Source organism: Heterodontus francisci, chromosome 34, assembly GCF_036365525.1.
Source record: "Heterodontus francisci isolate sHetFra1 chromosome 34, sHetFra1.hap1, whole genome shotgun sequence".
Lineage (NCBI taxonomy): Eukaryota > Metazoa > Chordata > Chondrichthyes > Heterodontiformes > Heterodontidae > Heterodontus > Heterodontus francisci.
In genome coordinates, this window is record NC_090404.1 from 39044465 (window position 1) to 39060108 (window position 15644).

The window sequence follows — 15644 nt, forward strand, 5'->3', positions numbered from 1 at the left end:
GCACCTACTGCTTTCGTCTTCCAGGTGATACTGGTTGCGAGTTTGCAATGAGTTGTGAATTGGTCATGGGTTGAAGAGAGAATTGTTCCTCACCATCATAGATGCCAGTCTTTAGACAATTCAATTAAATCCACGTGATAGCAAGAGATGGGCGAAGGCACTGGATACAGAAACGTCTATGGGCCCTGACAAAATCCCAGCAGTCATACGGAAGACATGTGCTCTGTAACAAGCCATGTCCTTAGACAAGCTGTTCCAGTGCAGCTCCAATACAGAAAATTTGGAAAATCGCCCAAGTATGCCCTGTCCACAAAAATCGTGAGAAATCCAATCCGGCCAATTGTCTACTCTCAATCATCAGCAAAGTGATGGAAGGTGTCGTTGACAGTGCTATGAAGTGCATTTGCTCAGTAACAACTTGCTGACCGATACTCAGTTTGGGTTCCACCAGGGGCACTCAATTTCAGGCCTCAAAACCACCTTGGTCCAAACATGGAAAATATAGGTGTATGCAAGAAAATTATGTATCCACGCTGTCACTGGTCCTTTAATTCCATCCAGGTTAGTTTTTCCTGGAAGTCGATTATGTGGTATTTCACCAGGTGTCTTTTTGAAGTCCATATACACAATAACAACCAGACTACCGCTGCCCTCATCAACTTTCTCCATTACTTCAACAAAGAACACACTTCGTGAGAAAAGCACCAACTGCCATAAGATCTAAATTAGGTTTACTGTGTCAGCATGTAAATGCATGGAGTGTGGTAAATAAGGTTGGTGAGTTCCAAGTTTCAGAGGCCCAAGTGGAAATATGATGTCGTGATCACGGAAACCTGACTCAAAATGGACAGAACTGGGTCCCAAATGTACTTGGCTACAAGGAGTGCAGAAAAGATAGCTACGGAAAGAAAGGAGGAAGGGTAGCAGTATTAATTGAGGAGAACGTTACAGTGCTGGAGACTGAGGATGTCCTAGAGGGGACAAGGAAAGAATGGGTTCCGAAGAAGGGTCACTGACCCGAAACGTTAACTCTGCTTCTCTATTCACAGATGCTGTCAGACCTGCTGAGTGATTCCAGCATTTCTTGTTTTTATTTCAGATTTCCAGCATCTGCAGTATTTTGCTTTTATATTAAGGAAAGAATGTATTTGGTTGGAGCTAAAAAAAAACAATCGAGTCACATTTTGATTGCTGGGTGAATTCCAGAGACCACCTGCTAGTCGGAAAGCTATTGAGGAACAAATATACAGAGAGGTGCAAGAATTATAGAATAGCAATAATGGGGGATTTAATGTATCCTAATATAGATTGGGAGATGACTCGTGTAATGGGCAGAGAAATCACTCAACAGCTCTTGTTACATCTAAGGAGTAAGAAACAAGTTAATCTTCCAAGTTGATGATCATTCATCAGAGCTGGAGATGTCAGAGATGTAACAGGCTGGAAAAAGAACAGCGACAGAGCTAGGGGAGTAATAGAAAACAAGCAAAGGGCTGTGAAAAGTTGCAAGACAGAGTGATATACTGACTGAAGAGATGCTGGTGCAAGGCAAAATGTGGGTGATAATGGGATAGGTTTTTCTGCCTTCTGTTCAAACTTGCAGAAATATTGCTCCTTATCAACCAATCGGAATTACTCGGGCAAATAAGCACGCCGGGCCGAATGGCCTCTTTCTGTGCAGTACATTTTTATAATTATATTTTTCTCAACACTACTGCGACTGCCATTCACAGTCATTCTGCCATCTTGCAACCATTACAGCCAAATACACTTTCCTATCTTGTATCTTTGCCTTCTGACATTATGACACTGAGGAAATTCAGAGAGAAGTTTTCTTGTCATTTCTATCAGCAGATTTGGAACCAGACCTGCTGAATGACATTTTTAATGGTGCCAACCCTTCACTGCAGCTCAGCTCATCAAAAGATTTGCTGTTGTCATCGGCCTGTTAGGTATATTTTTGCACTACATCTGCTGAACAACATTAGTTTCTGGTAGCTCCACTTTCTTCTCTGGAGGAGCAGAGGGAGCTGGAGAAAAAGCAGTGACAGAAATGCTTTGGGATTCCAGTGGTCGTGAAAGGCTCTATATAAATGCAAGGCTTTATTTCTTTCTAAATCCATGCCCCCTGGTTATTGATCTCTCTGATCATGGAAACAGGTCCTCACTACCCACTCTATCCAGGTCCCTCATAATTTTCTGCACCTCCATTAAATCTCCCCTTAGCTTCCTCTGTTTCAAGGAAAACAAATCCAGCCTTATACCATCTTTCCTCATAGCTGATCTGCATGTAAATGAGGTTCAGGATGAGTTTTCCAGTTTTCCTCCCTGAATCTGATGAATCTGATCATTGTCATTGGAATCCTTTTCGACGTGGATCCGATGTTATTTGTCCCCCAGAAAGTGACCATTCTCATTCTGTTACTCTGAACAGTTTCTTTTCGTACAAAGGCTGCACTGGAACTTCCCACTTTTAAAGTATTATCATTCACTGTACATTAGGCTTCATCTACAAACTTGTCTCGAACATGACCAGTGATTCAGAGGACATTTTTCACTTGTAAACCAGGAAGTGTGATATTCACAACAGCGTGCTGCAGAAAGACACTGTTTGAGCACGGGTGACAGTGGTGGAGGAATGGAGAGCTGGGGTTTGCTCGTGAAAGCAGCAACAAAGTTTAAAACAATCACACTGAACACGGGGGTCTAACCCATGAGCAGGAGATTAAGAGTCTCATGCTCCACTGACTAAGGTAACTAGGCAACCCACGGTGGCGTTGTCATTTTTCTGTGTTCCGAGATGTAAAAGGAAATTGATCAATAAAAGCTCAAGGATGCAACACATTCCACTCAATCATCAATAACATCATTCCCATCTTCCACTTCTTAGCTGCACCTCCTTCCAAAGATTGCGATCCATTTTATTGAGGAATTGTTTTGGGGTTTATTATTTACCTACTTTGTGTCATCATTTTGATATGAGATTCTCTTCAGTATCCACCAGAAATTGAACTGCAAACCGAACAGACAAACACGAAAAGCACAAATTCCATGGTGCTTATTTTCAGATGCAGAACAGTCAGCTTTTAAATAACATGAACACATTTTACAGGGAAGCGATTTCGAAAGTTGTTACTTTTGTTTGTGACTCATTCACTCCTGAGTCTGTGCTCAGAGTATGGGGATGTTTGGCCCAGGCTGTAGTGTCCTGTGCCCCACGGATGTACAGTAACCCTCTGATTGATTTGTTGTTTTGTGTTGGCAGTGGGTGATTGGAGAGTGTTGGGGTGGAATATTGCTGCTTGTCCCGGTCTCACTCACTGTGGAGCTGGGAAAGAGTGAATAATTGATGTATTTGTTTCCATGTGTGACATGCAGCTTAGACTTGCTGTTATTAACCGAGGCAACACGGAGTAATCCTTTCATAATCTCCCACAAATTTGAACAGAAATCAACAGTAATGTTCCACTTTGAGGATGACTTTCTGCACTGTCAGTGGTTGAAACGAAAGTGAGTGAAAGACGCTGTGGACAGCTTGAGTGTACAGAACTGTACAGAGGGAAAGCAAATGTAACAGGTCTGTGACTTAATGCAATTTGATCACATGTATTGACGAATGTGTATCACTCAGCTTTTCCTAGTATTGCATGGAATGTGTTTTGATAAGGTTTCAATGTGGTTTTGAACTGGGGACTGTTCCCAAATACAAGACGGATGATAACTCTAACGTTATAGAAATACTGCACTGCAATCAACACAGGGAGCATAACCAGAATGTTAAACTGTTATTTTAAATTAGCACGCGGTGATTTTTTTCAAATTCATCTTTAAATGATCTAAAAATGATTCCAAGCTCATGACATTCAGGCTATTTCAGCAGCCACGTGGAAAACATCAAATGTTTTGGCTTTTGAGGTCATCAATCTTCAGGAAAATATAATTCAGGAATGTGAGATTCCAGATCCGTGGATAGACTGGAGAAGCTGGGGTTGTTCATTTTCGAGCAGAGAAGGAGAGAGGAGAATTGATAAAAATGTTTAACTGAAGGGTTTAGATGGAAGAATTAAAGAGGAACTGTTTCTAATGGCAGAAGGATTGAAAAACCAGAGAGTACAGATTGAAGAAGATTGGCAGAAGAAAAGGTGACATCGAGATCTGCTGAAAGATCACTGACCTGAAACATTAACTCTGTTTCTCACTCCACAGATGCTGGCGAACCTGCTTAGTATTTCCAGCAGTTTCTGTTCTTATTTTAGATTTCCAGCAACAACTGTATTTTTGCTTTTGTGCTCAGTTTCATCCCAAGTTGGGCAAGTTTATTTTTAACTTTGCTGCTGCTTTTCTGACCGAACTCCATTTACCAGGTATAATACTTTATTGCATGCAGTTGTCGCCGAGTTGTTAAGATGATAAACTTAACAATCTGTTGTGAATTGTGTGTGAGTGCTCGTGTCCTGCTGCCTACCTTTCTGATTATTTCAAAGTTTAACCAGGTCCCTGCAGAGCCAATCATCAATTACACGAAATACAATCCTGCACCTTTCAATCCCTCCAGGATTTTCTCATTTGCATTTCAAAATGTACCTTTAGAAATGGAACAAAAATCTGCCAAATTGGAGACACTCTTTCTTTCCGGCTGTCTGTCTCTCTTTCGGCCTCCCTCACTCTTGGTGTACATATCTGTGTGTTTTGCTCTCTGTGTGTCAATGTGGTTCAATTCCCTGAGGAGGTGACTGGAATTTTACCTTCACAAACTTGATTTATTTTAGTTGTGTAGCATCATTTTAAAATGTTGCAGTGGAAAGTAGCAGGGTAAAAATAATAAAAGACGAGATTGTCTCTTTCTGCATTTTCCTGAGTGGAGACTGTTCAGCGACTAACTGCCGGTGTATTAAAAAGCAGAGGATGATTTAAATTTTAACTGAGCAACATTTAAACAGATATAGACCGAGTAGTTATAGTCGAGTGGTTAGGTAATGAATACATCGAGAGAATGAATTAATAAATTTAAAAAAAACAAAGTGAAATCCCTCGGACATTAGGAATTGTTTCCACCGCTGCCAGCTCTCACAGGGAACAGGAAAATAAACGTTCACTGACAACTTTTACCAGAACAGAGAGCTGAAAACCAACAGGAAAACCTCGAAAATAGAGAAGGCTGGAAGGTGACCTGATAGAATTTGCGATGCTTTGTCCCTGTTTCATCAGGTATTAGAGGCGAAATTTAGTCACTCAGCTTCAGGTTCACATTTGCTGATCCGGAATCAAACAAACAGCAAGATTTTTATAGACATGGAAAGAAAGATTCTATATTGAGATGCAATTCTTAAGATCATATTTTGACATCTGATGGATCAGCATTTTTGTCCAACTCTCTCTCTCTCTCTCTGCCATTAAATGACTGCAGTGACCACACTTTAAAAGTGCTTCCTTGACTGTAAAGCGCTTTGTGAGATCCTGGGGACGTGAAAGGTGCTGTTTTCTTTTCTTTTCTTACTTTCTGTCTGTCAGTCTCAGTGAAGTAAAATATGGAATTGTGGAGTGAATCTGTTCCTTTCAGCATCTACTCCACACTCTGCCATTCCCTTTCTCATTTTCTCTCTTTTTCTCTTTGTTTCCCTCTCCTCGGTGTCTGTCTGGAATAAAAATCCTCCCTCAGGGGCTGGTGGATGAACCCAGGTCTGTGAACAGTGCGATTCTTGGACTGATGGTTCTGTCGCGGATACACAACTATGAGTTGTATTCCTTCCTTTTTAGTTCAGTGGTGAGTATCCTTACCTATCACATGGGGAGTGTGGAGTCAATTTCTACATGGGGAGGTTGCACATTTTCAAGACATCGGAATGTTTCATGGTGCAGCTTCATCTCAAAATACAATGGCGAATGTTAGCAGAGATAAACATGCAAGAGGAAATGCTCTCTTTAAGAATTTTCTTAAGCAGTGACCGTTTCATCATGAAGTGCCCTCACAGTACACAGTGATAGATAATTGTGATTTTAGTCTAATACCGATTTCTGTTCGTGCTGCTCAGTGACACTGCTTCATATCTGCCAGTCTGCCATGTTGCAACTTGTTAAAATTGATGAAGAATAAAAGAAGTACGCCTGTCGCAACAACCCTAATATAAAAGCAAAATATTGCAGATGCTGGAAATCTGAAATAAAAACAAAACGTGCTGGAAATATTCAGCAAGTCTGACCGCATCTGTGGAGAGTGCGGCAGAGTTAACGTTTAAGGTCAGCGACATTTCACTCGAACTGGCAAAGGTTAGCAATGTAATAGATTTTAAGCAAATAAAGTGAGGTGGTGCAAAAGAGAACAAAAGAACAAAGAAAACAGAAGAACAAATATTATTCCTAATGAGCTTTATGACGTTTTTATTCAGCAAGGAATGTATTTTTGTGTCATTTCATACAGCAGCAAGAAAATTTCATTCCCTGACCGTGTTTCATTCCTTGACCAGCAATATAACCATGTCTGCGATGTAGAAAGCATTGAATTCCACAAGACCACCAGGAAATCTACCAGAATTCACTACAAGTGAGCTGCTCCACGCTACATTTGCTATTTATTCACTTCAGGCCATTTTCACCACAGATTAGTTTCTCATTAAAACAATCAAATATTTACCTGAAACACAAAAGCCTTGTTCAGGCAATGACAGCACCGAATGTGTTGACATGAGCACAAAGCTGCAGATGTACAATTTTCAATTTCCAAGATGAACCAACCTCATCAATGTAGAAAGCAGCACACTGCCATCAAACATCAATAGAAACAACTGACACACATCAAATTCTGCCAGTTTCATGTTAGATCTCCTTCAGCTTCTATCATTGCTTTTTCTCCAGCTCTCTCTGTTCCCCCAGCTCCCAGGTGAGTTAGATGCCTGATGTGAACACATCGAATTCATGAAACCCAGATTTCCCTGGAAAGCCAGGAATGGGAATGAAAGATGGAGGACATTGGGAAACAATGGGTGTTGCAGATAATGGGATAAATAAGCACTGTGATCTCATCTTCCTGCTTCTTCCAGATACTGAATACTGGAATGTGTAAGAGTTGTTCCCATTAGCAATTATCCCCAGTCACACTCTCCTTCCAATCTTTTACCACTTGCTTATATTTCAAACACTGCATAATTTCTCACTGGTTTTCAATGTGTATTTGGCTCGAATGGGTTGTAAGATGGTAGAATGACTGTGAAGGCAGCAGCAGTGCTGTTAAGGAACATTCAATTGCAGACCGGTACAGCACAGAAGGAGGCCATTCGGTCCAGCATGATTCGTTGACAGAGCAGTTGTGATTTGTTGATCAGGAATGATATTTGTGCAGGTTGAGCAGCAGGCAGAAATATCTGCCCCATTGCCTGCCACCCATATTTTCCTGGCCTTTTCCTCACTTTCATCAGTTCATCACTCTGTGTTCTTACATGTTCCCCTTTCCATCCCAAGCTCTGTCTCTATAACTGTTAGCGACCAGTTTCGTCTCTGACTTCTTCAGCTCTGCTGCACAGTCACCAACCTGGACCTTTAATTGTGTTTCGCTCTCTCCACAGATACCGCAGGTGGCTCAGCTGCACAGCAGGGCAGGAAAAAGTGTGGAAGAGCTATAGTGATAGGGGATTCTATCGTGACGTGTACAGATAGGCGTTTCTGTGGTGGGAAACGGTCTCCAGGATGGTATGTTGCCTCCCTGGTGCTCTGGTCAAGTATGTCATGGAGCAGCTGCAGGACATTCTGAAGGGGGAGGGTGAACATTCAGAGGTCGTGGTACACACCGACATTGACAGAAAGAGGGATGAGGCACTGCAACAAGAATTTAGGGAGCTAGGTAGAAGATTGAAAAACAGGATCTCAAACGGTGTATTCTCCGGATTACTCCTGGTGCCACGTGTGAGTGAGTATAGGAATAGGAGGATAGAGCAGATGAATGCGTGGCTGAGGAGATGGTGCAGGAGGGATCACTGGGTATATTTCTGGCGTGCAAGTTGCGTGGGTTGCACCTGAACTGGAACGGGACCAAAATCTTGCTGAGAGGTTTGCTAGTGCTGTTGGGGGTCCGAGGCTGGGGTGGGGGGCGGGGGGTGCGGGGGCGGGGTGGGTGGGGTTGCTGGGTGCTAACATAATTTGGCAGGGGGATGGGATACAAAGTGGAGGTACAGTAGGGGGTGATGCACTGCCAAATATAAAAGAGAAACTGAGTCAGTGTGGAAGGCAGAGCAAATATTGTTAAGGCACAAGTGAAAAATGCAAGGCTGGATTGCATCTATTTTAATGAAAGGAATCTTACCAGTAAGGCAGATGAATTGAGGGCGAAGATTATTACATTGGATTAAGATATTATTGATATCACAGAGACATGATTGATGGAGGGGCAGGACTGGCAGCTTAATATTCCAGGGTATAGAATCTACAGGCAAAACAGGGGTCCATTAGGGGCCAAAGTGGCAATCTGTGTGTGGAGCCGGAGGTTATAGGTGAGGTTTTAAAAATTACTTTTCATCTGTGTTCACTATGGAGAAGGACGATGTGGGTGTAGACATCAGGGAGGGTGATTGTGATATACTTGAACACATTAACATTGAAAGGGAGGAATCATTAGCTGTTTTAGCGGGCTTAAAATTTGATAAATCCCCAGGCCCAGGTGCGATGTATCCCAGGCTAAGATGTGAGGCAAGGGAGGTGATCACAGGGGCTTTGACACAAATTCTCAGATCCTATCTGGCCACAGGAGACATACCAGAGGATTGGAGGACAGCGAATATGGTACCTTTCTTCAAGACGGGTTCAAGGAATAAACCAGGTAATGACAGACCGGTGAGTCTAACATCAGTGGTTGGGCAACTATTGGAAGAAATTCTGAGGGACAGGATTAATCTCCACTTGGAGAGGCAGGGATTAATTAGGGATAGTTAACATGTCTTTGTCAGGGAGGGATCGTGTCTAACTAACTTGATTGAATTCTTTGAGGTGGTGACTAGATGTGTAGATGAGGGTAAACCAGTTTATGTAGTCAAATGGACTTTAGTAAGTCTTTTGATAAAGTCCCGCATGGGAGATTGGTTATGAAGATAAGGGCCCATGGGATCCAGGGAACTTTGGCAAAGTGGATCAAAAATTGGCTTAATGGCAGGAGGCAGAGGGTGGTCGTCGTGGGTTGTTTTTGTGAGTGGAAGCCTGTGACAAGTGGTGTAGCGCAGGGATCACTGCTGGGACCCTTGCTGTTTGTAGTGTACATGAATGATTTACACGTGAATATAGGAGGTATGATCAGTAAATTCGCAGATGACACGAAAATTGGTGGTGTCGTAAATAGTGAGGAGGAAAGCCTTAGATTACAGTACGATATAGAGGGGCTGGTAAGATGGGTGGAGCAGTGGCAAATGGAATTTAATCCTGATAAGTGTGAGGTGATGCATTTTGGAGGCCTAACAAGGCAAGGGAATATGCAATGGATGGTAGGACCCTAGGAAGTACAGAATGTCTGGGGGACCTTGGTGTACTTGTCTATAGACCACTGAAAGCAGCAGCACTGGCAGATGAGGTGGTTAGGCAGGCATATGGGATAATTGCCTTTATTAGCCGAGGCACAGAATATAAGAGCAGGGAGGTTATGATGGAACTGTACAAAATGCTAGTTAGGCCACAGCTGGTGTACTGTGCACAGTACTCTGGGCAGCACACTATAGGAAGGATGTGATTGCCCTGGAGAGGGTGCAGAGGAGATTCACGATGATGTTTTCTGACCTGGAGCATTTCAGTTATGAAGAGAGACTGAAATGGCTCCGAGTTATTTTCCTTAGAGTAGAGAAGGCTGAGGGGGGACACGATTGAGGTTTACAAAATTATGAGGGGCATTGATAGGTTCGACAGGAAGAAACCTTTTCCTTAGCGGACGTGTCAATAACCAGGGGGCATAGATTTAAGGTAGGGGGCAGGAGGTTTAGAGTGGATTTGAGGGAAAAAGTTCACTCAGAGGGTGTTTGGAATTTGGACCACACTGGCTGAAAAGGGTTGGGAGAGGCAGGAACCCTCACAACATTTACCAAGTATTTCGATGAGCACTTGAAACGGCAAGAATACAAGGCTACGGACCAAGTGCTGAATCAACGGGTGGGAATCTGAAAGTTTCCCGATCAAATCTGGAGTCAGACAGGGCTGTCCTCTGTCCCCGGTCTTGTTTGTTTGCTGTATTGAACCCTTTGCTGAGTCTATTAGGAAGGATGCGAGCATAAGAGGGGTGACAATCCCAGGCAGCGGAGGCACTCAGGTCAAAACCTCCCTGTACATGGATGACGTCGCCGTTTTCTGCTCGGATCCGCTGTCCGTGTGCAGACTGATGAGCATCTGCGACCAGTTCGAACTGGCCTCGGGAGCCAAAGTTAACCACGGCAAGAGCGAGGCCATGTTCTTTGGCAACTGGGCTGACCGATCCTTTGTCCCCTTCACCATCAGGTCAGATTACCTGAAGGTGCTGGGGATATGGTTCGGAAGGGCCGGGGCGTGCACCAAAATATGGGAGGAGCGAGTAGCCAAGGTACGACAAAAGTTGGGCATGTGGGGGCAGCAATCTCTCTCCATTGTGGGTAAGAACCTGGTCATCAGGTGCGAGGCGCTCACGTTGTTGCTCTACGTGGCGCAGGTCTGGCCCATACCCCACTCCTGCGCCGTGGCTGTCACCCGAGCCATTTTCCGCTTCATCTGGGGATCTAAAATGGACCGGGTCCGGAGGGACACGATGTTCAAATCTCTGGACAAGGGCGGGAAAAATGTACCCAACGTGGCCCTCATCCTGATGACCACCTTCGTGTGCGGCTGCATCAAGCTGTGTGTAGATCCCCAGTACGCAAACTCCAAGTGTCACTACGTGCTGAGGTTCTATCTGTCCCCGGTGTTGCGAAGGATGGGCCTGGTCACATTGCCGCGGAACGCTCCGTGCAGTTGGGCGGTGCCGTACCACCTATCCTTCGTGGAGCAGTTTCTGCGGGAAAACACCTTTGACCACCGGTCCATCAGGCAGTGGTCTGCACGGAATGTCCTCAAGGCCCGACGGGAAAAGGAAACGGTGGATCCTGTCGGATGGTTCCCCGAGCAGACCGTCAAAGTCATTTGGCGGAATGCCTCATCACCAGAACTTTCAAACAAGCACCAAGACGTAGCTTGGCTGGTGGTGAGAAGGGCCCTCCCCGTCAGATCCTTCATGCACACCCGAAGTCTCGCCCCCTCCGCACAGTGCCCCCACGTTGGCTGTGGTGGGGAAGAGATGGTCGCCCACCTCCTCCTGGAATGTGCCTTTGCAAAGCAGGTGTGGAAAGAAATGCAGTGGTTTTTGTCAAGGTTCATCCCAAGCAGCTCTGTCACACAGGAGTCTGTGCTCTACGGGCTGTTCCCAGGGACGCACACCGAGACAAACATCAACTGCTGCTGGAGGACTATCAATTCGGTGAAAGACACCCTTTGGTCTGCCCGAAACTTGCTGGTCTTCCAGCGCAAAGAGTTGTCCACCACCGAATGTTGCAGACTGGCACATTCCAAGGTCCAGGGCTACGTGCTGAGGGACGCACAAAAGCTTGGGGCAGCCGCAGCAAAGGCTCAATGGGGAAAGACCACAGTGTCAGGTTCCCCCACCAAGCTGGACTGAGGGGCTGGATCAATGAGAAACCCCTCGAACTGTATCGTTAATATTCTCAATTGCTGTAAATGTAAAACTGTAATTGACATGACAATTGTGAAACAGAAGGGTTGGGAAGAAACTCATGACAGTATTGAAGGAAACTGATCTCCCTTGCAATGTTTGTATTTTTTGGTGCTGTTTGGAAACTGTTTGGCAATGTAATTTTCACAGATTTTTATGAATAAAGTATATTTTGGAAATAAAAAAAAAACCAAGTGCTGAAAAATGGGATTAGAATAGTTAGTTTCTTCATGACCGGCACAGACACGATTGGCCGAAGGGCCTGTTTTTCTGCTGTATAACTCTATGACCGGCAGAGTTGCGAACCATTTGCTGTTTCTTTTTAATGTCAGTCACGTTTGTGAGAGTTGTCATCACAGTAAAAAAACTGATTACTTTCTGACCAGGAATCGAACCCAGAATGCGAGAGTGAATGCATTGAGCCCACACCACTCGAACACCAGTGAAGCTCACCCACGCCTTTCAATATTAGCTGCTTTTCCCATTTCTACACCTTCAACAGGCTGATTTGTTTGTTTATTTCTCACACATTTTTTGCCTTTTGTTCAGTTTATGACAAATCCACGATCTCTGATCGATACTGAGACATTTGAACATTTCCAACCAGCAAAGTGAGCAGTCAACTCAAGAAAAACGACACAAAGCCGCTGCGAGCAGGGTTTGAACCTGCGCAGGGAAATTCCCCATTGGATTTCAAGAACAACGCCTTAACCACTCGGCCATCACAGCTCAGATGCTATTCGCTCTTCTAATTAAATCATTGGTACAATGCATTAGACAATTGCTGAAATTAGACATATTCTGGGGAATCATTGTCTTTGAGCCTTGAGTTGAGTTGCATCTCCCAGTGTATGTTAAAATTCCCATGATGGAATCAGTGTAGTTTACAACACAGAAGGAATCCTCTCGACCCGCTGAGCCTGCACCGGCTCTTTGAAAAATCAGTCAGTTTAATCCCACAATCCAGCTTTTCCCCATCACCCTGGAAATCAGTCCTCTTCTCTTCTCGCTATTCTCTGTTTTATGGACCTCAGAAAATTATGTATCAGCGCTGCCACTGGTCCTTTAATTCCATCACTTTAATTTTTCTAACAAGTTGATTATGTGGTATTTCACCAAATGCTTTTTAAAGTCCATCTCCACAACATCAATCACATTACCACTACCCTCATCAACTTTAGAGTGATACAGCTATGCAACACAGGAATAGGCCCTTCGGACCATCGTATCTGTGCCAGCTATCAAGCACCCATCTATTCTAATCCCATTTCGAGCACTTGGCCCGCAGCCTTGTATGCTATGGCGTTTCAAGTGCTCATCTAAATACTTATTAAATGTTGTGAGTATTCCTGCCGCTACCACCCCTTCAGGTAGTGTGTTCCAGTTTCTTTCTCCATTAATTCATCACAGAACACATTTCATGAGAAAAACATCATCTGCCATGAAAACAAAACCCAGTTCATCAATTCACATCCCTTGGCAAAGAAGATTCCTCAAAGAAATATTGTCAACAACCCACCGCTGGCCTTCCAAAGGCCAGCCCTGCTTTTGTAGCATGTGTCTGCCGAGCGGTCGGACCTAAGTGTATAGACTCAGTTCAAGGCCCAAATGAACATTGGTGTGAATGGAACGTGTGCAGCCTCGAAACAGCGGTGGTAACCGAGCGATGTTAACCGCTTTAAGACCGTGAAAGTGAGTGTTACAGTCAGCTAAGCCGCAGTGAAATGAAATGGAAGCAAGTCAGTGTTAATAGTGGAAGGAATAATCTGAGAGAAGGGGCGGGTTTGAATGTTGGAACGTGAAGCACAGGCATGTGTAAGTGAAATACTGTAAAAGGAGACAGTAGTTTTTTTTCTCCATCAAGAAGAAATTCATTTTCAAGAAGTAAGGATTGGTTATTTGTTGCATTCCATTAGTTGGTGCAGCAGCCGGTTTAAGACATAAAGCAAGCTCTGTCTGGATTTGGAGTTGCTGTGACCACAACACAGAGTATTCACCATTATACATTCACAGTCCCACTGAAGCAGCTGTGATAGTCTAACACAATTGTTTGAGAAAGATCTTTTTCAGTGAAGAGGATTTCTCGACATAAGCTGCCTGATCTGCTGAATATTTCTAACATGTGATGCTTTTATTTTGGACTTTCCACCTGAGCAGCTTTTCTGCTGATATAAGAAACAGCAAGGGTCCCAGCACCGATCCCTGTGGTGCACCATTGGTCACCGACAGAACACAAATTATGACCGCATTGGGAATGGAACCCCAATTCAATGGAATTATGATCACTGAAACCCCGACTATCAACAATTTTGGGGGATGCCATTGACCAGAAACAGAACTGAATTAGCCACATACATACTATGTCTACAACAGCGGGTCCGAGGCTGGGAATTCTGCAGTGATTAACCCAACACCTGACACCCCAAAGCCTGTCCGCCATCTACAAGACACAAGTCAGGAGTGCGATGGAATACTCTCCACTTACTTGAATGATATTGGAGATGCACTCAGGAAGCTCAACATCATCCGGGACATATCAGCCCACTTGATTGGCAGCCCATCCACCACCACAAACATTCACTCCCTTTGCCACCAAAGCACAGTGGCAGCAGTGTGTATCATCTACAAGATACACTGCAGCAACTCACCACAACTCCTTTAACAACACTTTGCAATTCGACAGCACTTTGCGAACGCGTGACCTCTGCCACCTGGAAGGGCAAGGACAGCAGATGAGTGGGAACATCACTATCTGCAAGTTCCACTCCAGGCCACACACCAACCTGACTTGGAAATATATCACCGTTCCTTTACTGATATTGGATCAAAATCCTGGAACTCCCTCCCTAACAGCACTGTCCGTGCACCGACACCACATGGACTGCAGTGGTTCAAGAAGGCAGCTCACCACCACTTTCTCAAGGGAAATTAGGGATGGGCAATAAATGCTAGTCTTGCCAGCGATGCCCATATCCCATGAAATAAATTTTAAGAAGTCAGAAATGAAACAGAACTCAGCCAAATTAGTGGCACTGTTTTGTCCTGGCTGTCTCTCTTTCGGCTTTCGTCACTCTTGGTGTTTATGACTGTTCACTCTGTGTGAGTCAATGTGGTTCACATTTTGGAACTTTGCAGCAGACATGTTTGCTGTTCCTTCCTCCTGTTCCTCCTAGATTATTTCTGCCTGTGTGTAACTGAGGCTGCGTTTTGGGTAGGTCCTGTCCAGGTGTCCTCATCACAGATGTTGCAGCACTTACTCTCCTTCCAGTCCTTTGTCTGGTGGCCTTCCTGCTTGCAGCTGCTTTGTATTTGGCCGCCACGTGCCCAGAATCTCCACATAACTGAATTTCCTCATCCCTGGGCATGATGACAGAATGTGCACACTGGGAGAAAAGGAATGCTCCCTCACCATTTAAAATTGAGTACAATTTTACTAGTTAGCTTCCTGTCCACAATGATCAAGTGAAAAAGACGTTTCTCTCTATTTACCCTCCTCATTCATTTCCTGATCCTAAAATACTCAATCAAATCACCCATTAACCTCCCAAAGTCTATGGAATGCAAGCCTATTTTAATTAATCACATCTCATAATTTAACCATTAGAGCCTTGGCTGCATTCTGGTGAAATTTCACTGCCCTGTTTCCAAGGCCAATGTGTATCCTTTATAATGTGCTGCGACCAAAACTATACACAGTATTCCAGGTATGGTCTAACCAGCATATTGTGCAGTTGAAGCCAAATTTCTCTTTTTACAACAGAATAGAATAGAATAACAAAATTGTTACAGTACAGAAGGAGATCCTATGGCCTTTCTTGTGCATCCTGGCTCTCTGCAAGAGCAACTCAGCTGGTCCAACACATCTGCATTTTCAACATAGCTCTGCAAATGTATCTCTTCAGATAATTACCCATTATTTTTCTTATTCCTTATTGGGATATGAGAG

The 15644-nt window shown here is 44.1% G+C and overlaps 1 non-coding gene across 1 annotated transcript; it reads right to left on the minus strand.

Annotated features, from left to right (window-relative positions):
* Window positions 1-12343: 12343 nt before the first annotated feature.
* Window positions 12344-12427, minus strand: trnas-uga (transfer RNA serine (anticodon UGA)). Its single transcript has one exon. It is a non-coding gene; the product is annotated as a tRNA-Ser (tRNA).
* Window positions 12428-15644: the final 3217 nt, after the last annotated feature.